General features: G+C 45.5%; 1 pseudogene; it reads left to right on the plus strand.

Moving 5' to 3' along the window:
• Positions 1-22,790: 22,790 nt before the first annotated feature.
• LOC119457187 (U2 spliceosomal RNA) lies at positions 22,791-22,970 on the plus strand (annotated as a pseudogene).
• The last annotated feature ends 533 nt before the right edge of the window (positions 22,971-23,503 follow it).

Raw genomic sequence — 23,503 nt, forward strand, 5'->3', positions numbered from 1 at the left:
GCCTACACGACGAAGCGCAAATGCAAATGTTTAACGCCATGCGCGCGTTAATCACATATTCTACCAAAACCCCGCAGGTCTTATTCTAATAAATTTACGAGGCTAGGTTGTGGGATGTGGGCTTCTCAAACTCACGGACAGAAATCGATTACGGAAAAAAAAATGTTTATTATTATGCCCAAGACTCGTATGTATAGGAGGTTAATGCCTAGGTGCGTGGCATCAAAGAGACGAAGCAGAACCTGCATGCGTGTTCGTGTGCTTACGTGTGTTTTTGTGAGCGCTGTTTGCGCCTGCAGAGACCATCTGCGGGAACCGTTGCAGCAGGATTAACACAGCGCAAGGGGACTGTCGCTGGGGTGCGGATCTGCGGCAGGAGTTTGTCGTGGGGGGAAAGAGCCCCCATATCGTCGAGAGGACGCGAGTTCGGCCGCTCTGCATGTGGGCCGTAGCGAGGGCATGCGTGTGTCGCAGCGCTGGAAACAGGAGCGACGTGAAGTGGCCGCCCGAATGGGTGTTATTGATCGTGCGGCTCCCTTTGTCTACGCAAATCGGGCACGCGTGGTGTGTTGTTGGCATGCTTGAATCTGTGCAGGTCACGCTGAGTTGCGGGCCGTTTCTTGATCTCGCCAACCTGCGAAATTGCTTTGAATTACATTGAATGGGTCGATCTAAATAATTACCACTATGGTTTCGACTATATATTCGTGCTGTTTCATGTCTGACTGACTAATTTCTCCCAAGTGCCGCAATAATGTTTGTTGCATTGTCGAGTGCAAATGAAGAATTTTTACGGGAATCAGAGTTGCGGTGTGGCGCCCTCCCTTCCTTTCCCACTCGATTCGGAGGAGTGAAGGTCCCCGTAAGTCCACTGCGTTTAACACTGAGAGTTTGGCCCATTCCCACTCCTGGAGTGGCTGAGCTGCTCCATTCCATTCCTTCGATTCCACTAAATGAATCGCTTCGTCTATAATTTTTTGCTGCTTACACTTGGGTGCCTAGCGCCAAAAATAACAACCTGAGATTGAAGCCTTAACAACGTAATAAAACATTTCGGCAGGTGTTACACTCTTCTAACACAATAAGGAGAAATCCTGCTGCACATTGATAATATCTGAAGCTATACAATCGGGGTTAGACTTCTTTTAAGACATATTGGTAATACATTAAGTTATACAATCGGGGCTAAACTTCTTGCAAGACATAACGAGCCGCAATGGAAAGTACAAGTGTGGCACTGAGGCGACCTCCTAAACGCCGCATATGAATAATTAACGTAGCACCTAAAGTGCAGCAAGTTAGTGCATACACTAGGCCACACATTTAGTCAGCGAGATGGCTGCGACGTGACGTGTGCAGTCACGCACGCACTAAACACACCTTTAGTAAACGAGAACCGCAGAGCTAGCAGCCGTGGCTTGTACGAAATTTTTTTTTGAAAGCCCCTAATTTATTTTGCTCCCTGAGAAATGTGACGCCAATCCGAGCAGTTTTGCTAAGTCGGCGATTCTTCGTCACGGCGCAGTTTCGCCAGTGTCACCGCCAAGGGCACCGTCAACATATACACCTAAGGCTTTCACCTTAGCAATGTTGCGTACTAACTTTTCGCCTAAGAACAAACAACGCTTTGTGGTCTTTTATCTCTTCAGGGTGGTTTTGCCTCTAATCTCATTATTAATCCAAAATAACTTGCGGTTGGGCTAGTTGGTAACACATCTTTGAAAAATAAAAGAGCACATATCGGCTCACTCGCACATTAGCAATGTTTGCTGCCCGACTGTGTGGTAATTGGGGATCTATCTAGGTACACTAGATAGGTCCCCTACAAACAGCCCTGTATGTAGGGGACGTATCTGGTGCTTGTGTCTGCGTGTGTGGGTGGGGGCGTGAATGCGAGCGTGCCTATTTGCGTTCTTTTAATTATCTAACAAGTACTAATCATGCCAACAAAGCAAAATACTAAATAATATTACTTCGTGTTCCCCGCTGTGGGCGAGCGCAAAATTTGGAAGAAGAAGCAGGCGGCAAGCAAAATTAAGATGGTGATCATCAAGGATGATGCGGCTGTCGCAGTAAATTAGTTTCGAGCCGACGTAGTCGCTGAAGTCTGCTGCCTTTTGTTGTTTCACATTTACTGCCCTATTAACTGTCGTCACTTTCGAGCACACGGGACCTGAACGCGTGTTATCGCGCCTTCTGAATACTTGACAGTGGGCGAAAAAAAAAAAAACGTGGTGCATTTTCGAAATCACCGTTGACTCGCGCAGGCCTTTGCGACGTGGCCGTTTTGGCCTGTGCCTCTTTGTCGTAGGTCAAGCACGCTCATGATAAATCCAATACGTTCTTGGCAACCCAGTTCCTTAACTAACTCTTGGAGTTCACTAAAATTAGGTGGTAACTTAATTTATTAATAAAATTTGACAATGTTAATCTAAATAACTGTTGCTGTCTTTAAATGCACTGCACCCGTGTAGCGAAGAAAAGTTTCCGGGTCACACGAAGTGCAGAATTTGCAGAATACCGCGCTGTTTATAATTATCGCTGCAGAGGTGGTCACCTATATGTAGATGCTGAAAGAGCCGTATTGAGTAAGCATCAGCAAATTAAATAAATTGACCAAGTCCAGCTTAGTCTAATTGGCAAATTTAACGGTTTTGTAGTCTCGTTTAAAATCAACAATTTGAGCTCCAGGACTATCTCCATTCCAACTTCATGCTCCGGGACTATTCCGGGACTATTCCATTCCAACTTCATGCCTGAATAACGGGTTTCTATTCCATTTCCATTCCATCTGCCCGACTGTAGCCTTCATTGAATTCCCATTGCATTCCAAGCGTTTGCAAATGTGTAATGATTCCGGAATCATTCAAAGTCCGGAGGGGTCACTCCGCTACTGTATCTCACTGCCTTATGGCGAACGGCTGGCAACAAATTTTGTGTGTTGGCTTTTTGTTAACCACGCATAAATTACGTGTTATTGTGCTTAGAATGTTAATCATTAAGAATGATATTGATTTGTCCGTAGCACCGAGGTGTTATTTAACGACTCGTCCTTTACAAACTGTATATAAGCTTTCGTACAAGACAGCATCGGGATTCACTTTTTGCCGAAACGCGTAATCGAAACTCTTATTCGTTATCTACGAAAAAAAATATTCGTTGTCGTCTTTGAACAAATTTATATTCATGCATACGACTCACACGCGCAATTTATATTCATGCGCGCACTTTACCTGCAGCTGCGAGAGAGACAAATACATTAACTTGCCTCGTCGCTGCGTAGAATTATTTCGTGCTGTCTCTATATGTGTCCTCATCATGGTCTACGTAGTTCTGACCACAGTAACAGTACGTAGTTGCTCTAAAATGATCATCTCCATTAAAATACACAAAATCAGGATCATAAAAGTGTAAAATCGCTTTTACTACCACTATATATTTCCTATCATATCTTTGTCACAGCACCGCATTTATGGGTGTGGTATTGCTTATATTTTGCTCAGTTTTCGTGTGATATCTGCCTTTGAGCTTTTTAATAAGCAAATGTATCAAAAGGAAAGGTTATAGCAATCTTTCTATATTCGGTGCCAGGCATGCTTTTGCCGCGTCGCATTGCGTGTGGGCGACATGTAAAATAAGCTAGCTTGGCCACATGCATGTTCACCGCGCGTTCTAGATATAGCTGGAAAAGCTATTAAAGTGATAGTTAAATTCAAATATTCTCAGTAACAATACAGGAAAGTGCAAATCCACATATGGTCATGCCTGTGTCACAATACTGTCACGCGCACGCGTCAGGCATCTCATTCGCAAGGACATAATAAATGAAACAATAAGTGCATATCGTCGATGACAAGAGCAGGTATATATTCATGCCGGCACATATTTATACACCGGATGAATATACGCTGGCATATATAAAAATATATATGCCGGTATATATTTATATATTCATGCCAGCAGTCATGCCTTTATATGTTTTGCTGATGTAATAATAATGATAATGAAAAAAATTGCTTTGAAGTTAAGCCACAGTGGGTAAGTATGGGCAGTTAAGTATGGGCTTTCATCAATTACTGTGAGTATTGATTTGCGAATGCTGGTTTGCTCAAAGGCACTGCCCGCCTAGAGAAAATGAACTTTTCTGTTGATGCCTCGGTTACATTGAAATATCCGTCGGTTGCGGTCCACGTTTTTTTTTTCGAGCTTGTACGCCTCACGGACGCCATCTAAGCAAGTATCCGAGGGCACTAAGAAAAAGTATTATCAAGCTAGAACATTTATAAAGTAAAGCTTCCGTTCGGCGAATCAACGTGGGCCTTCCTATTTCTGGCTTGACGGACGCAATCAAGGAAGGCTGGAGCCATTTGACGGGGGGCCATTTGGCGAGGGTTCCCGCCGCGTATTTTCGGTCTTCCGTTGACGCTGATAGGAACCCAGCGGACGTCTTCGTGCCATTTTATTCAATCGGTTTTAGGCACCGCGTTTCACAGGGCAAGCTAAGTGAAGCGAGTCTCGAGCCATCAAATGCCTTGTAGCGCTTCTTCCTAGAGCGAACGCTTTGAGAGGGAGTAAAATGGCGGTTTCTATCTTTGGAAGGAAAAAAAAAACGCTTTCGTCACGCTTTCGTGCGCTTTCGTCGCGCGTGGCCAGCACATGTACCGCTGTGAAATTGCCAAACTGCAGTGGGCCGAAAGAAATGTGAAAGACAGTGTGGTCGCTCCAGTTCCTGAATTACAAGGAACCGGAGGTCAGACGCCTTGCGTAGAGAAGGGCGTATTAGATGGCAGTCTTTGTTTTACCCGCGTGTGTACTTAAGATTTCCGTTTTCAGTGAATGGCCCGCGTGGGCATAGGCCTGCACAGGAAGCGAGCAAGTGTATTTGAATGCAAAATAATAACACGAAGGAGCACTTGTGTAATCGGACACAACGCTTTGGCGATTTAATACAAAAAACATCAGGTACGAAAAATTACGAGAACAAACACAGAACTTTGTGCGCTGCTAACAAACAACGGATGTCGGCTCACGTCCATGCATGAAGTCTGTGTTGGTAATGGCGACGATTATGTACGCAGAACACTTCAGCGATTGTGGAGAGTGTGGCCGGTGTAGATAAGGCGCAGGTGTAACCAGGTTTTGTCTACTTTGTGGCTGCTGATGCAGTGCTTCCGCTATAGCAAATATAACGGGTAGGAGCAGAAACAGTAATAAAAGCATTGCCGCTTGAGAGAAAAACAAACTCTGTTTATCTGTTACACCAGCAGCCGCATTAGAGGTCGCTTCTAATTTGCATTCGCAAGACAAGAAAAGAAAAGAAAGAAAAGACAATAAAAACGAACTAAAGAGGGCGTTCTAGAGTTTCTTTTTCACTACAGCGTACGCCGCGAAGGAGCTTCGATATGGATTCTGTCTAACGTCATTCAAAAGACAAGAGCCCTGAAACCTGGGAAGAGATGACGAAAAAGGCAGCGTTTCGAGAATAAGAAATGACTTTCCTGAAGCAAATAACTCTTTGCACATAGAACGGCTGATCTCAATTTCGTAATTAAAAAAACAACGAGTATACACGACCGACATCCCATGAATCTAATACTTTATATGGTCATATGGGATCCTGTCTGTTAACCTGTATGTCACCATATAAACTCATTCGACCCTACAGGTGTATGGTACAGGACATACGAGTCTTCAGTTAATTTGCATTGATCTTAGGTTGCCACGTTGTGGCAACAAAAATGTAATAAAGAAGGAGAGATACATTATTATTTCCTGTAAACCAAGTGAGGCAAATAAAAGAGAGCGCATACATACTGTAGCATTATGCGTTTTGATCACTAAGGTAAGTTTATCTGGATAATAAGCTTTGTCTTCACATACCTACAGCAATACTCGCACGGCCTTTCACTATGCCTGTGCTATATGCAATTTTGGCGTAGTAGCGCATTTCTTTCCACGGGACTGACAACCTGCGGACTCAAATCTTTACTCGTCGAACTACTAAAGCCGCAAGAAAATCCCCGGCCCCGAAGCGCAGGAGGATCTCTGAGTTGGCAGACTAAATCCCCGTTGAAGACAGGTTCAGCGGAGCGTTAGAGGATATTCTTTTTATTTGTTTCACGACTCCTCTCTGTTTCACGACGCTCAGGTTTCTGCTGACACAACAAATGTGTCTTTCCGCTGCTTTTCAAGCGTATATCTTGCTTTGCGAGCTTTACGTTCCTGGCCGTTTTATTTCTTCAATCAAAGCAGGTCCTCACTTTCGCTTCTCAAGATGGAAAAGATTGTATCCACCAGTGCGGGGAAAGAAAAAGTAAACACCACGACAGTGGAACTTTGTGTTGCGATATAAATTGCGGCCCAGTGCCTCAGAAGTAAGGCTAGTGAGTCCGCTGCTGGACATTGCAGTGGATAGCCTGGCGCAGTAGAGTCGACACACAAGCCAGGCTAGCAAGATGAAAACAATATCTCAAACAAAGAAAGAAGAAAAACAAATGAAAGCCCACGACGAAGAGACAATGGATATGAAAAAGGACTATTGTGTTTATTTTGACCATTTGCTTTGAGCGGCAGTTCCTTGGCGTCGTCTGGCCCTGTCGGTGCGCTCTAGATGATTGAACGCGGTAGCGGCGTCGATGGGAAAAGCTGGCCGTCGGTTTTGTCATGGTTTTGTCGCGACTTACGGATCGGGACGGGAGCAAGAGAAATACGTCGCTCGCTCTCTTGTCGCGGAAAAACGGGAACATCAGAAACCTAGTCACCGCGACTCCTCCTGCCTGATTGTTTCTATTTTTCGCCTCCAATCTGCTGCAACGATTGCGTGGGGAGAACACGCTGCGGTGTGGACGCGTGTTGAGGTTTGCCGTGTGCGTGTGCAGTGCTCCTTCAAGATAAAGCTTTGCCTTTGCGCCAACTCTGATTTCCCTGTTCAAATGTATGTGGGACGTAGAAGTGCCGTGAGTTTATAATTCACGAATCGATTTGGATGCAATTTTCTGAACTTGGAGAGCCGGATGAATGCCATTGATTGAAAGAAGGAGAACTGTGGTTTCCAGCCTCAAGTTTTTACAGAAGTTGTCGAGAGTCAGTAAATAAATTAATAAATAAATAAACAAGCCCAAGCCTCCGTAACTACTCCACAATAGGAGCAAGCTTCATTCTCTAAACAGTTGTCTTGCAGACCACCTAAATCACGGGGAATAGCCACTAGTGTAGAGGTTAAATTAAGTTAAGACATTACTCACGCCAGTTGCGTAACACTGCTGCACATACACTAGTGGTGTAGACTGCCTGCAGTGGACAGGGGGTGCGATGGTGATGATGATGATGATTTATTGCATCGCCTTTGAAACGGGGGGGGGGGGGGGGGGCGACAAATAGTTACCTAGCCTGCTTGATTTAAGCAGGTATAATATACATGTTCTTTATCTAGCGTTTCTGTATACTTCTCATTATTCTTTTTCTTTTTCAAAAAGTTACCTTGTACCGCTGCCTATGATTTTAAGAGATCAGGTCGTATCCATCTTTTCCCTGCTTTTTTTCCACCAGTACTCTAATCGTCTCTTGCTTGTCTGTATGGCTGATCTGTTGATGATTCCTTGCACTTTAAACCCAAGCGCTTCTGGGAGTTGCACGTTACCTACGGTTCTTGCTGGGTGGATCCCGTCGCATTCCATTAGGATGGGCTCAGTGGTCTCTGGATCTTTCCTGCACCATACACATGCCTCATCTAGTTCAGAATATTTGCTACAGTATGTTTTGGTCCTTAGGCAACCGGCTCGAGCCTCAAATAGCAAGGCACTGCCATTTGTGTTATCGTATAGATTTTCCCTTCTAATTTCTTTCATCTCATTCTTTTAAATCTTCATTGTCCTTTTTCTTTACATTCTTTGCATCCAATCCACGGTCTCCATTTCTCTACCTTCCTTTCTGATGACTCCTGGTTGTCTATTTACAGTTTGGATTATCCTGTACATGGTTGCCAACTTCTTGACCTCTTCCTCCATTCTGTGTCCACGCTTTTCATGTAGAGATACTTGTGCACTTTAGCCGCCCATTTATTTTCATCCATATTCCGGAGCTTTTCTTAAAAACTAATTTTGCTCTGTGCTTCTCTGACTTCAAAAGAAGCCCAACCCATGTCACCCTGCACTGCCTCATTTGTGGTATTACCGTGGGCTCCCAAAGCCAACCGGCCTACTGATCTTTGGTTAACTTCCAAACCCGACATGATATCCGATTTTAAGCATAGAATGGCATTTTCGAATGTTAGCGCTGGCACCATTACTCCTTTCCAGATTCCACGCACCACCTCATACTTATTGTGGCCCCACAGTGCTGTGTGCTTCATTATTGCTGCATTCCGCTTCCACTTTGTTTTCAGATTGTCATGATGGTTGCTTGAGTAATCCTTTCCTTCGTTTATGTGTACGCCGAGGTACTTATATTTATTCACTACAGGTATTACTTGCTGTTGAATTGACACCACGAAGTTACTCGTCTCTTCAATAAATATCATAATTCCTAATTTCTCTGTGCTAAACTTAAGGCCTAGATTTGTCGCTGCATTCCCACAGATATTCGCAAGTATCTGTAAATCCTTTTTATTTTCCGGTAGTAGCACAAGGTCGTCTGCGTAGATCAGTCCAGGGGCCTTCTGTTGCACCATATGTCCATTCCGCATGTAGGATAAATCAAAAACTAATTCGCTGTTTTCCACTCGTTTTTCTATACCCTTAACGTAAAGCGTGAACATGGTGCAGCGTCGATAAGCGCCGTGGTGGCTGGTGCTCGTACTTCTGAGGCGGACGCTTCCGGCTTGTGCGCGCCTTAGCAACAAGGCTTTTATCCGACTTGCCACACAATTCCACATAACGAACGATGCGGGATATGACTTAGCCAAGCATGAATTCTATGTCGGCCTTGCACTGCTCTTTGAACTTGTCCATTTTTTTAAGTGGAACCTTAAAAATGACAGATGTCTACCGCGCAAACTGCTTCGTGACCTCTGCCTCACACAAGAAAGTTCTTACAGTGTGGCGAATATTGCGCTCAATCACGTCTGTAGCTGCAGCACTGCAGCAAGTGAGAAGAGTAAAGGGAAGCCGCAGCTGGGCGGATAGATGCGGTGGCGACGCATCCACCTGCCCCATGACATAGAAGCATCGTGCATCTTGTTTTTCGACATAATTAGCGTTGTACACGAGGACACACGTCCCGCGACCCCACGTCACTGCTTCATTTGTGAAAAATAATGCCTTGAAATTGAGACCTTGCGATGAAAAATTACATGTTCGCATTTGTTTCCGCTTATGAACGCCCGCAAGTCATCCCAGAGTTTGCGTGCAGATAGCTCGAGTAGTGCTGTAACAAACTGCATTGCAGGGTGCTTATACTTGAGAGAGTCCGGGCGGCCGTATAACACGTCAATTGCGTCCCTTCTCTCCACTTAAGATGTCCCATAAGTTGCACTTTTCATAAGTGTCATAATATTGTTTTTACTGTATTAATAAACATACTAAACAGTATGCTTTCTTTTTGAATTTTTTCTTCTTTTAAATGTTTTAAAATGATAAGAGTGGCCTATATAGAAAGTATAATACAGAAATTTGAATATGTAGCAATTTATAATAATTCTGGCACAACTCATCTCACGATGACTGTCTGTGACAATGCGATTATCACTCAAGCAATGTAGCGGCCCATCGTGTAGCTAAGGCAGCTTTATTTAAAATTTGTAGTGGTCATTCTGAGATTTATATTGATTCAGGTTCATTACCAATTGCACATACGAGGGGTCCATTCTTCAAGCTCGGCAGCTGATAAGGCCCTCTTATCCAGCAAGTTACAGCTTCATCCAGGATCCGGTACCTCAAATAGGGCCGACGCAATGCTCATACATTGCTCTCTCATTTGCCGATAAATCTCTACTGAGTTTTTTTTTCCGCACTGCTGGTTGCTTGCACCTCTAAAGACGTTCTAATGCTAAATTCAGGTGGCGGATGCAACATTTTTAAAGCACGCTCTTGTCGTATTGACCAAAGCGGGCGTAAGTTCAGCACAAATATAATAAACGCTGCTGGTCGGTCACATTGCCGACCTGGTCCGTAATTTATACTACGACTGGCCAGTCAAAATACGAGGCGCCTATTCTAGTGAACCGTCAAGGTGGTCACTGAAATAAACAGAAATGAGAGCGCTGAGGCACTGCACACTTGCAAAACACAGCGCAAGCAGACGTACTATTCTACATAACGTGAGGCTACGGCCGGCTCTGAAAAGTTCGCGCCCATTCTATCGGCCAGTCATCGCCTCCAGCCGGGACGGCTGCAGCTGCATGAGCGGAAAACGATAATCGGAACTGCGGCATGCGTTGGTCACGTTCTAATCATCGTATCTAGACCAGACGTAAATATAGTGAGTCATATCAAATTTACTCACACCTGTTGCAACTGCTTCACTTCTTACGCTGTACGTTATTGCCACCTGAACAAAATAATTACACTTTTTTTGTCTACGCAAGCAATTGTTATGAAATATCTGCTCACTGCGTGCGCAATCAGAACTTAGCCTCACCCACTGCCCGCGGACAACTGCGATCTTTTGAGTAACGACCTAGTAGCAGCGCTTCCCCTCCCACTTCCCAACACTACTGCTTGGCTTTGGAATGATGTGAGTGTCTCTGCTCAGCGTTCGACGTCAATATGTGCACTCTCCACTTTCTTCCTCGCACTCCTTCGTCCATCGGTGCGAGACGACAAAAGGTTGCCTGGGAAGTAGCCGAGGAAATGCTATCACAATAGGCCGATATCGCCGGCCCTTACGCGCATACGCGACTTTTCCCTATAGCCGATAGTCGGTGACAACCTAAGATCACATTACAAGCACCAGCTACAAAAACACAGTGCACTCGCCTTTCGCCTCTGAAAGAGAGCCGAGCCAGCAGATATCCGCTCACATCTTAATGACTTTGCTCTCCTAATGTAAATGCTAGGCCCTTTTGGAAAACGAAAAAGCTCGTTGTCTCAAGTGACAGTACTGTATATGGCTTAGCACTGATATTAGGATCAAGCACAAAATTTGCCCAGACGTTCGGGTTTCACCCTAAAGCCACTTACACAGACAGATCTGTACGGAGAAAATTGGCGTTTTAAACATACAAAGGCCGCTTGACGTCAGGGAAGTACCCAAACCTAGTTGGCTGGCGCATCTATGGATACGGTATTTGAGTTGGACACCGTGCATATAAACCTTGTATTCTTACGTTGTCACCGACTATAACATATGCGTTGTCATCTTGGAAGTAGTCATCTGGTGGCATCGGCGCTAGCCTGCAAACTTTCGTTTGCAGCGCTCCGTCCTGCCGTTCTCTTCGCAATAAAATGTGAAACGTTGAAACGCTGTCACAGATTTAAATAAAATGTTGCAGTACAAATTTGATGTGTCAATACAACATGGCTGCGTAGTTAAGAACGCTGTATCGTTCGTAAAAAGTCACGACAAATACGAATTGTTAGTAGAGTTGTTAGAGAAGTTCTAGTTTAGTTTTCACATTGTAATGGTATCTGAAACTTGGTTTAATAATAGCAGTGAAGTAATAATTCTACTTCCTCTTAATTCCATCTACCTGAACCACTCTGAAAGAATAGGTGGTGGTGTTTTTATTGCAGTTAACAATGTACTCACCTGTAGCATTAGTCCAGAGCTATTGTGTACAACATGTGGTTTTGAGATACTGACTATTCAGAATGCTACCTATGTGATATGCGTAGGTGATATGCGTGATATGTGATATGCGTACCTATGTGATATGCCCACCGTATGGCTGTGTAACAAACTTGATTGATTATTTAGAAAGAGTGTTTGAATATGCTTCGTGCAATTGATATACAATAATATTAGGAGGTGGCATGAATATCAACCTTCTCTTAATGCCGAATATGAAGACGCAATTCTTAAGCCCACTATTAGCTCACAGCATGTTTATTGTGATAAACTGCCCTACACATATTACGGCTTCATCATCGTCCCTATTCGACCTGTTCATTACCAACCAGGAACCTCGCAGCACATCAGCAGGAGTACTAAACAGCGCCATATTAGTGACCATTTATCCATATACATATCATGCAGAACACCTCGCTAAACCGCAGAAAAGAACTCGTTTTCTCCTTTTGAAACATAAACAAAACCACAGTGGAAAATTCTCGTAAGAAAATAACAACTGCAAATTGGGAAGATGTTTACCATGCAAACATTGCTGAAGAGTCGTGTAGCAGGTTCTTTGCAAAATATAAAGTTGTATAGGATGAATGCTTTCCTATACTAATCATTAAAACAAAGCTCTAGAGCGCAGAAGCCTTGAGTAACAATAGAATGCTTTAACTTGATGCGCAAGAAAACCTCTTTTCAAAATTTATGCGTACGAAAGACGTAGACGTTCTGGCAATATCCAATAAGCTAAGAAACAAACGTGGGGAAACCCTCCGCTAATCAGAGCAACGTTACCTAAACGATCGCTTCCCGGCTACAAAAATTTCTACGCTTGACAAAACGTGGAGACCAATAAGTCTGCTCACTGATCACGTGCAGCCACATGACATACAACTTGAAATAGCTACGAAGGGTGACGCCTTATCAGGATCTGCTCTTGTGAGCTCTTTCAACAAATACTTTGCTAACCTAAGTTCCCACAATACTAAACAGATGGGCGATATCCCCGAAGTGCACGAGTGAAGTACTTACTTTGATCCTGCTCCTGAGGCAAAACTATTTTTCAGTTTCCGCTTCCTGCGTAAAACGAAGTGTCGATATTGATGGAATCTGGTCTGGACATATTGGTGCCCGTCTTGACGCACATTTGTAACCTCCGTTTGTTCACAGGAGCCTTTCCCCCGAAACTTCAAGTTTCAAAGGTGAGTGTAATTTATAAAAGCGAAGACCGGAATAATTACGTGAACTACAGGCCCATATCAGTACTTCCTGTAGTCTTTAAGGCAATAGAAAAAATCATTTTATTGAAGCATCATGGCATTCTTCAATAAATTTCATCTTCTCTCTGATGCGCCATATAGGTTCCGTATGGCAGAGGAGTCCTGAAAGACCTCCAGCTTGCGGTCAAGGAAGCCAGTGGGAATTCCTTGGACACTGACTTAAGAGAGCTGTCTAAAGAACGTCGCCTTATGTCACGAAGGTTCACAAGCCTATCATCCGAATGCAAAGCCACGTCCGTAATCACTGGGCTCCGGCAGGACGACCGGCCAGGGCTATGCCGGTGCCGCTGGGAAATCCGCTCCTTGGACAATTCCTTCTTAGAAACGTTGACTGACGGTGGCAGGGACCGGTTGCGATGCCAGGACTGCGGTTGCCACTGGCTGTGGTGGCTCTCTTGATCGCTTTTTAGTTGCGGTGTTTCTTGATGCTGCTGCTCATCTTGCGGGGCTGCCAATATGCAGTGCTCAAGACTCAATATGGGTACTTGAGGCGCTTTGCCCGTTCATCGTAAGGAAGGATAACCCCTAAGCCGTCTTCATTGCCCGGAAATTGGTGCCTCCTTTCACCAAACTCGTCAGGGTGCTGTCCTCGAGAAACACTTGTTAATTAGGGCTTGATTTCGCTCAGCAGTGGATAAACTTAGGGCACACTGCCAGCGGCACATACTCAGATGTCTAAGGTAGTGTCAAAGGAGCTCCCTGAAGAGCGGCCCACACCTACTGGCACATACATACCCAGTCCCCCAAGTTGGCATCACAGAGGTAAATTGATTAGCGGAACATACCTACCCAGTGCTCTGCAGCGGCGCCAAAGAGTTTCTTCGAAAAGCGGTACGTATTCAGGGCCGCGTCTACAGTGATCATGTCGGCGGGAAAGATGTTCGTCGAAGAGCGGTAGATTTGTAAACATTTCCACAAACTCAGTGACCCATGTTGGTCCGACGGTGGGTTTCAAACTCAGTTCCCTCAGCACAGCAGCCCAATGCGCTACCATCGGTTAGATACATACCAACAAACAGAGATAGATATATACAAATATACTCAGATAGATGTATAGCCCCCGCAAAATGCGTTAAGTGCGCTAATAATGCCAACAAATTAAAAGACAGAGAAAAAAAAAGGTAAAGAAAAACAGGGAGGTTGACCAGAGGTTATCTCCGGTTGGCTACCCTGTACCGGGGGAGGGGTAAAGGGATTCGAAAGGAGAGAGAGAGAAAGAATAAGTAAAAATAAAAGAATAATAAAAAATGAAGGAAAGAAAAGAATATCACACACGCACACAAAACAGAACTGTTTCTGCGGGCACTGTCACACAGTCTGAGAAGGCGTTCTCGTGTTGCATAGAGTGAACGCTCCATCCTACGTAACACAGTGCAGAGTCACAATTTGTCACTGAGTCCGGTGTCTTACAAGTAACGCAGCAGTGCCTTCAGGGCGGCTCGCGCCGTTGTTTGTGTAAGCCAATTTCCAAGGATGTTCTTTTCTGTTATTGGGCGTTTGTCCAGTTGATCCATCGTCGCTGAGAGAGCTGTTCTCTGCGGGTTGAAATGAGGGCACTCACAAAGAAGGTGTGCGATTGTTTCATTACACCCGCAGAATTGACAAAGTGGGCTATTGGCCATTCCGATAAGAAAGGAGTACGCATTTAAAAATGCTACTCCAAGCCATAGACGGACTAGAAGTGTGCAGTCCCGTCGTGGAAGGTTGAACGGAATACATAGCTGTAAATAAGGGTCCAGGGCATGAAGGCGTGCACTTGTGAAATCGGATGAATTCCATTGCATCAATGTTAGCTCACGCGCAAGCGCGGAAAGTTTTTTCGCTGCGTCGGCTCTCGAAAGAGGAACGGCAACGCAGTTGACACCGTCATGGGCAGATCGGGCCGCTGCGTCCGCTCGATCATTGCCATGTATGCCACAGTGACTAGGCAACCACTGGTATATTATATCGTGCCCTTCGTCAACTATGCGATGGTGTACTTCTCTTATCTCTGTGACAAGCTGCTCATGTGATCCATGGCGCAGTGCTGAGAGTAAACTCTGCAGGGGCTGCCTTGGAGTCACAGAAGATTGACCATGGATGGCGTGGTTCCTCCAGAATCAAATGAAGAGCCGCACGGAGGGCTACCAGTTCAGCAGCTGTTGTTGATGAGACATGTGACGTCTTTAGCTGTATCTTGACCGATCTTGCTGGAATCACCACTGCGGCAGCTGAACTTCTAGGTGTGAATGAGCCATCTACATAAACATGTACGCGGCCACTGTGAACCTCATGTAAAAGTCCTAACGTGGCCTGTTTCAGGGCAAATGACAGCATGTGAGCTTTCTTCGTGATTCCTGGGATGGTGAGGCGTATGTCAGGTTTGTCCAGGCACCATAACGATGAGGATGGTCTTGCTGCAGGCATGTAGTTCGATGGCAACGAGGTACGATTGGCAGCAATTATACTACTGAAATTTGTGTGTGGCCTTTCTGTAAGTAAAGATGCAAGATGGTGGGCAAGTAGTCGGGCAACGTGCCGAATATACGCCCTGAGAGCGTCGGTGGCTAAGTACGTTGATATTGGGTGATCTCGCGCTATGACAATCGTTACCGCCGTAGACGCACACTTCGGGAGACCGAGACACGTCCTTAGGGCTTGAGCTTGTAGTCCCTGGAGTACACGCAGGTTTGTTTTGCAGGTGTTGCCTAGCACCGGGAGGCTGTATCTTGCGAAACCGAGGAACACGGCATTATAAAGCTGCAGCATTGACCGCACCGATGTGCCCCATGATTTTCCACCGAGGAACTTGAGGAGGTGTGTTATGGACGTTAACCACTTCTTTAGGTATGAAACATGCGGGCTCCATGATAGGTCGCGGTCGATAATTACCCCTAAATGCGGTGTTTACGTGCGTTTGCAATTGTTTGCCCATTGACACTTACAGAGTAAGGTCTCATTGCCGTCCGAGTGAATGTAAGAAGGCAGCATTTCTCTGAAGACAGCTCTAAGTTTTGTTTTCGGAAGTACAGTGATGTTAACGTAGCTGCCTTTTGTAGCCTTGCTCATGCCTGCAGTCGAGTTACAGCAGACGCCCAGATGCAGATATCGTCAGCATAGATTGATACTCCAACGGTGTTGGGCAAGCATCTGACTAGGCCAACGAGCACTAAGTTGAATAGTGTCGGGCTCAACACCCCACCTTGTGGTACTCCACGGAATGTTTCGTGGTGGGTCGTGGCGCCATCCTCGGTCATCACGAAGAAATGTCTGCCGGTCAGATAGCTGCATTGCCACTGAAATGTGCGGCCACCAATTCCGGCTTCAATCAAAGCCTCTATTATGGCATAATGTGCTACGTTATCGTAGGCGCCGTTTATGTCAAGGAACAATGCCGCAGTGAGTCGTTTCAGACGTTTTTGATGTTGAACTAATGTGACCAAATCGATGACATTATCTATGGATGAGCGCCCACGCCGGAAGCCAGCCATAGCATCTGGGTACACATTGTATTTATCCAGGTGCCATTCCAGGTGCGTCAAAACCATTATTTCCATTATTTTTCCGATGCAGCTGGCCAGAGCGATGGGGTGGTACGACGACAAATCTAACGGTGATTTACCTGGTTTGAGAAGTTGTACCAAGCGGCTGCATTTTCATTCCCGTGGGACCACACCGTTGCGCCTAGACTCGTTGTAATTGTTTAACAGCATGAGTTGTGCCTTCTGTCCAAGATTGCCGAGCGACGTATAGGTAACGCCGTCTGGACCAGGTGACGAAGAGCGCCTGCAAGTCGCCAGGGCCACTTCAAGCTCCTCAATCGAAAACATGACATCCATACGGGAATCCCGAGACGCAGGAGTGACGCATGGTGTAAGTGCACATTGGGACTGCAAGCCAGCAAGTCTTGAACAAAATTCTTCAGCAATCTCAATCTCTCTGCAACCTTGGTGCAAAGCGAGAGATTTGAAAGGAACCCGCTGTTGCGGTCATACGCGAAGTCCACGCACGGTCCTCCATATTAAAAGCGAATTAAAAATAATACTTAACTATAAGTTGGCTGTCTTTCACAGCTTGTTGATAACCGAAAACTGACGTCCACAAGTTTAAATTCTTCCGTCTACGTGTCCACCCTGTCCCCAGGAAAAAAAAGCGCGAGGAAAAAGACTTTCTATGAATTCTTCCAAAAATGTGATGTCCTGAGGGTACCCGGTCCCCCCCCACCCAGCTGCCGGCAGGGAATATATTCTTTCAATTCAGCAGCCTTTACAGTAGCCATACCATCGCAGATTGGCTGGTTTTCAGGTCTCAAGTACAACTTTCTGTGGCAGTGAAAAGAAAGCTACGGAGGAAAAGGACGCACAAGTGAGAGCGCTTCTGGGAGTAGTCCTGCACTTTCATCCATGTTAGTTTAAGCTGGGGAAACGAAAACCAAAACGCCTTATTTACATCTAAAAATGAGACTAAACACACCACTGAGCGTTGAAGTTGACTTGTTTTGCGGTTTTTCCTTCCGTGTCTGGGTAAACGAGAAACCGTCGCCCGTGGAAGCTGCGTCTATTTAGCGTCTATTTGGAGAGGAGGAGGAGGAGGGAAAACTTTATTTTCGTAAGATGCAGAGTTATTTAAATTACTGGGTTTCTTCTGCTAGGCGGCGTGAGGTGGCTGTAAGCCCTTGACTTTCGGCGACCTCCAAAGCCCAGTTGACGGTCCGGAGCTGGACCGCGGGATCCGAGCTGGACACCGCTACCTCCCAGGCCGAAGTGTTATTAAGTTCGAGTTCCGCCCTAGGTTTGAGCCCGGGGCAGTCACTCAATATATGTGTCAGGTCCGCTTTATAGGCGTCGCAGTTCTTGCATTTAGGTGAGAAGCAGCCCAGATATATTAGTGAATACTTGTAAGGGTTGGCAAATGAGCCAGTCAGCAACTGTCTCCAGGTCACCTGTTGCAGTTTGTTTAGTGATTTATGCGGAGGGGGGTATTTTGTAGCGTTAGCTACACTGGCCTAGCCAAGCCCGTTTCGCGCGGCACATCAAGAGCCGTGCTGCGCATGCGCAATGATCAGTGATGTCACACGGCTTGCGCACCGGAGCCACCGGAGCCGGCACCTCTCGCGCACTCCGCCGCCGCCGCGCGCCGGTCTGCGCATTCCAGAGGAGTGACGTCGTAGCCGTGGTAGACGCGCTGGCGCCGGCGCGCGCTCGCTGTGCAGTCGCCGTCTGACACTGCGCTGGAGCCGCTGCGCTTCTGACTGGCGTTTGCCAGTGTGGTATAGCCATGGAGAAGGAGAGAGCAATTGCTGCTCAACTGCGCAGAAGAACGGAGAGCAACGTGACGTTGAGCAAAAATAAATATACATGTGCCACATAATACGTATACCGCGTGTGTGTCATTGGAGCAGCAGTAAGCATGACAATCAAGCTAATCCTTGACAATCTAGACAACCAGGAAAGCTAAGAATATTCAGCTGAACCTTTGCTAACGCTACGTATATCCTGGCATAGCCGAGCTAAGCCACTGCAACTTTTTGTCTACCTTCGCCGTAGTGCATAGTAATTTCATGGAATGTCACCATGCGATCCCTCGCTGAACCCAGGTCGAGGCCTTCCACCGCCCGGCTGACGAAACCTCGGGCATAGTTGTGGGCAGCCTCATTTTCTGGGTGCGAGGAATGTGCCGGGACCCAGATGATTTGAATCTGGCGATCAGGTGGTGGATATTTGTCTAGAATTTGCATGGCCGGTTTGTGGATTTTGCCACTGGCAAAGTTTCTAACTGCGGTTTTAGAATCGCTAAAAATGATTTCCGCGGTGGTGCCATTTATAGCCAGTGCTATACCTGCCTCTTCTGCTTCCTCTGCATGCATGCAACAAATTGTTGCTGTGGAGTGGGCCTGACCTTGATTGTTGACTATGCCTATAGAGAAGGCATCTCGACTTGGGTATTCCGCAACGTCGACGTGGACTAAATCCTGCAGACCCGAGTAGTTTGTATGTAGAGCTTTAGCTCTTGCTCTCCTTCTGTCCTTGTGATGTTCAGGATGCATGTTTTTTGGTATTGGGTCTATCCTTAAATTTCTGTGGTATATTAGGGGAAGTTTACATATTGAGGTGTTTGCGGATCCGTATCGGATCCCCAGGTCCTCCAATATGTGTCTTCCTACTTGAGTTTTGGATAGCCTCTCCAGTTGGGCTAGTCTGTGTGCCTCGGCCAGCTCCTCTAGGGTATTGTGAATTCCCAATTCAAGGAGCTTCTCATTAGCCGTGTATCTAGGTAGGTGAAGGGCTGATTTGTATGATTGTCTAATTAGGCAATCAATTTTCTTCTTTTCAGCCGGGTAGAGGTGCAGGTAAGGAAGGGAATATACTATGCGGCTCAGGACGAAGGCTTGGACAAGTTGCCTGAGATCCGCTTCCTTCATGCCTTTATGCTTGTTTGCTACTCGCCTAATTAGCCTGTTTGTTTGGCTAACGCATCCTATGATTTTGTCCGGGGTGAATGCGTTCTTTCCGTTGTTTTGTACGTGCATCCCCAGAATTCTAAGGGTCTGCACCTCTTGTACATACGTGTCATCTACCATCACCTTGATTTCCGGGTGAGGTGTCTTTGCTCGTGGTTGAGCCCTTATAATCAGAAGTTCTTACTTTTGGGGGGAGCATGACAGGCCTATTTGATTCGCATGATATGACACTCGATCTGCTCCTGCTTGTAGTGTTTCCTCTATCTCACTATCACTTCCAGTATTAGCCCAGAGGGTGATATCGTCAGCATATAGTGAGTGTCTCAAGCCAGGGATTGTGCCAAGTGCAGTAGGTAGCGGTATAAGAGAGATGTTAAATAGGAAAGGGGATAGTATTGATCCCTGTGGAGTTCCTTTGCTGCCAAGTTGCAATATGGAAGATGCCTATTCGGAGAAAGCAAACACGCTGACAAATGCTGCCGGACTACTTGGCGCAGTAACGCTTGTAGAAGCTCCGCCCCCTGTAGCCTTACCTTGATTATCGCAGATAGCGGTCTGCGAGTATAGTCGGTGGGCGAGGGCAGTTCGGTTTAAAATGGTCGATATTTGAATGAACCTTTTGCACGCAGATAAAAGCAATATTCCCAGCGTCGCTATCAAGATAAATTTGTGCGTGGTCCAGGGATTGCAGGATGCCTATATATGCGATAACTAGGAGTTTAGCCTGTCTTTCAAGGCCAGTTTCTTGAAATTGCTCTAAAAGACACAACGAAAACGAAAATCAATGTCCATGTTTCTCGCCTTCGCATTTATCTTACCTACCGAAAAATAAAATGTTTTGTGATAAGCCGTATATGCCACATTGAGTAATAATAATGGTTGTGAGGGAAGTAGGCATACATTATGCAGGCATCGAATTGACTTTGTAGAGCTCCTGTTATTTCCTGTAGTTGAAAACGTGAGACTGTACAGACCACTCTATCTGAATGCGTAGCCGCGAAATTTGTGTGGCACATAACGCATCGAGTCTTCCGAGTCCCAGGAGGAGTTCACCTCGCATAGAATCAAGGTCTCTTTCACCAGCTCAAGTAGATTATTACACTGCTTGTGTTGTGGTGTCGCTGCGGTTTGCAGAAAGTCCTGCATCAGAATCCCGTTTCTTTCAGGATAATCATTCACAAGAAGGTCCCAGAGCACAAGGATGGAAGGGAATCTCCTGTCAGGTAGTACATAAAACTATAACATTAGGCTGCAAAGCAAAAAAAAAAAAAAAAAAAAAACGAGAAAGAAAATAGCGGCCCACCAGGCAATGCAAAAGATTCACTTTGTTAGAATGAGGTATTCCATTCAATACTGAAATACGCGGTTCTTTCTAGTTTTTTTTTTCTTGTAAGGAAAGTGAATCCCCTGTAATATCATATTAAGTCTTGGTCCATTGAGCGCGATTGAAGACAGAAGGCGTGCAGCGCAATATACCGCCTCTATGGCAGTGCAGCAGTCCCCTCCCCCCTCTCTTCCTTCTTTGTTTTTGTTGTTGTTCCGCGGTAGCAACACGTGTGTGGGGCCGTGCGCCGCCCAGCTGTGTGAAAAGACACTGCCGTATGGGATGATCACTTCTAAATTGTCTGGAGTTTTTTCAAAAATTCTCTGTGATGGACAGCATAATTCTTGTCCTTGAGCTGGATTATTCGAAGAGGTGAACTTCAAAATCACGAGAAATCAAAACTCATATTCGACTAATGAACAAAAAGTTACTAATTACCTTCTTAATTAATTCATTTATGGCACGTATTGTAATTCACCAATTGTAGCCGGTGAGCTTGCAAGATGTACAGACTTCAAACGAACCTCCATTGTAACACCAGTTTGGAAATGTTATTTTCCACAGTGTGGGACCAAATACGTGGGCGTTCCAGTTACTTTTGTGCTTCAATGCATAAAGGAGCGTTTTGTTAAAAAAGTAAAGGAACATTGCATTTTTAGGGCGAGTTTGATGGCACATTTCTCCAAATTGGTGTCATCCTGAAAATTAATTTCAAGTGGATATGCCTGGCAAGCTCACCACCCACAATTCGGAAATTGCGATATGTGCCGTAAAATAAATAAGAAGTTAAATAGTGATTTTTTAAATTAGTTGAATATGTGTTTAAATTTCTCGTGCAATCAATGTCGGCCTCTCTAAATAATCCAGCTCAAGGACTAGAATTATGCTATCTCCAACAGGGTTATGGAACAGGGCAATTATGGATCTGCAATATGCGATTTTCAAAAATTCCGGAAAACTTAAACATTATCACCCTCTATCATTGGCTTAAGTATGTTTTTCGTTATGTGAAATAAAAACAGAGTCCTTGTTTTTGTCGTATTGTGTATCTCCGTTTTCTAATGTCCAAATAAACTTCTCTTTGTGGAGGGGTGTTAAAAAGTGAATGTGTTCATTTCATGCGCCTTACTTCCAACAGCGTCACGGAACCTGTTATACATTATGAGCATGTGCTCACTACGTGAAACTTTTTTTGTGTAACCTGTCTGGTGTAACAATGTTACGATTAAAATTGATCATTCGCCTGTTGGTCCAGATCGATTTTGGAGACAGTTGTAGAATAGCACTTCGCTTCTAACATACGAGTACATTAACCGAAACCACTTTGCTCGGCGCTGCGGGGTTTAGGTTAAAGACATCTAGGTAAAAAGTACGGGACCGCAACTTGGTTCAAAGCGACACGCCCCTTGAATTAAGCAAGCGAACTTGTGCAGCGTTGTGCACTAATATATATTTTGTATTGGTTTCCAGCAGAGCCACGTTTGGCGCACTTGGGCAAACTTTTACCGCACGTCACTTGTCCAAAAAAAGTTTTTTTTTCAGCAAAGACACGATCTGAGATGACGGTCAGCAAGGTAGTGAGCAGTCATTTTTTTCAGAGAGAAATTCAATGCCATTCCACCCTGTGGAGGTGGATGACCAGTACAGCTGTGTATGTGGTAATTGACCGTTGCTCCGGTGAAACGTTCCAAGTTAGCGGGATCGGGGCCACATGGATGGTGCGCATTTCTCTTCACCTTGTGGTCCTGGCAGGCAGCATGCTTGTACTCTTGGCGTCCGCGGCCCGCTCATCGTCGGCGGTCTCCTTCCGCCGGCGCCGCGCCCATTCCCTTCTCTGCTTATGCTGTCGTTTTGGGTAGGCACGCTGTTCTTCTTCAGACCGTACAAAACGCGGCCTACCCATTTCACAGCCAGAGAAGAACTGGGGAAAGGAGCCTGCGTTGAGCATGACGTCAGGAGACAGAAGACACTCAGATTGGTATACAGTAGTGTGAATACGCGCGATGGCGTACACGTGTATGGTGCTAACGTAGACATGGCCAGCGCGGGTCAAAGTGTAGCATCTGTTCTTATCAGCCCAATATTTGATACGGGTTTATTGGACCCAAGATATGAAAGTTATTTTTGCAAGTTGGGGGAGTGCTTGAAGCCTGCTTCACCTCCACCGCGGGTCGGCCCAGTATTACACTATCTTCGGGATTTTGGCCTACGGACATCGATCTGCTGTAAACTAGCCATATACAGCTTCACTGTAAAAAGGATAGTCGAGCGACACATCTGGGACATTCCATGTTGGAATGCCTCTCATGCGAGAGGGGCTAGAGAGCAGCGTACCTAAATGGGGTTGTTAGTCTAAGAAAACTGTTTGACCAAAAAGGGAAAAAAAGAAAAAAAAAAGATGCTGAGGGAGCCCACTTCTCATTTCTCACTTGTTTAGGCTAGGGTTGCAGAGGTAAACTTTGCTTTTAAGCTGGACTATTAGCTGCATGACTATCCAACGGAATATTGGCGGTAAACAAACACACAGGCCAATTAAAGCAGAGGTGGCACGAGCAGGCTGCCTGTGCTGTTTCATTCAAGCCTTTCTTCACTGTCTGTCCTTTGCTCTAGTACAGAATTAAACAAAATTTAAAAGGGTAAGTTAGCAGAAAATCCACGGGATGGAAAAAAGACATGGGCAACACGAGCGCTAACATACAACTTACATTAGAAGAAAGCTCTTCCCCTCCTGGCGTACTGTTGGGCATG

The sequence above is a fragment of the Dermacentor silvarum genome, chromosome 6 (genome assembly GCF_013339745.2).
Source record: "Dermacentor silvarum isolate Dsil-2018 chromosome 6, BIME_Dsil_1.4, whole genome shotgun sequence".
NCBI classification, from domain to species: domain Eukaryota; kingdom Metazoa; phylum Arthropoda; class Arachnida; order Ixodida; family Ixodidae; genus Dermacentor; species Dermacentor silvarum.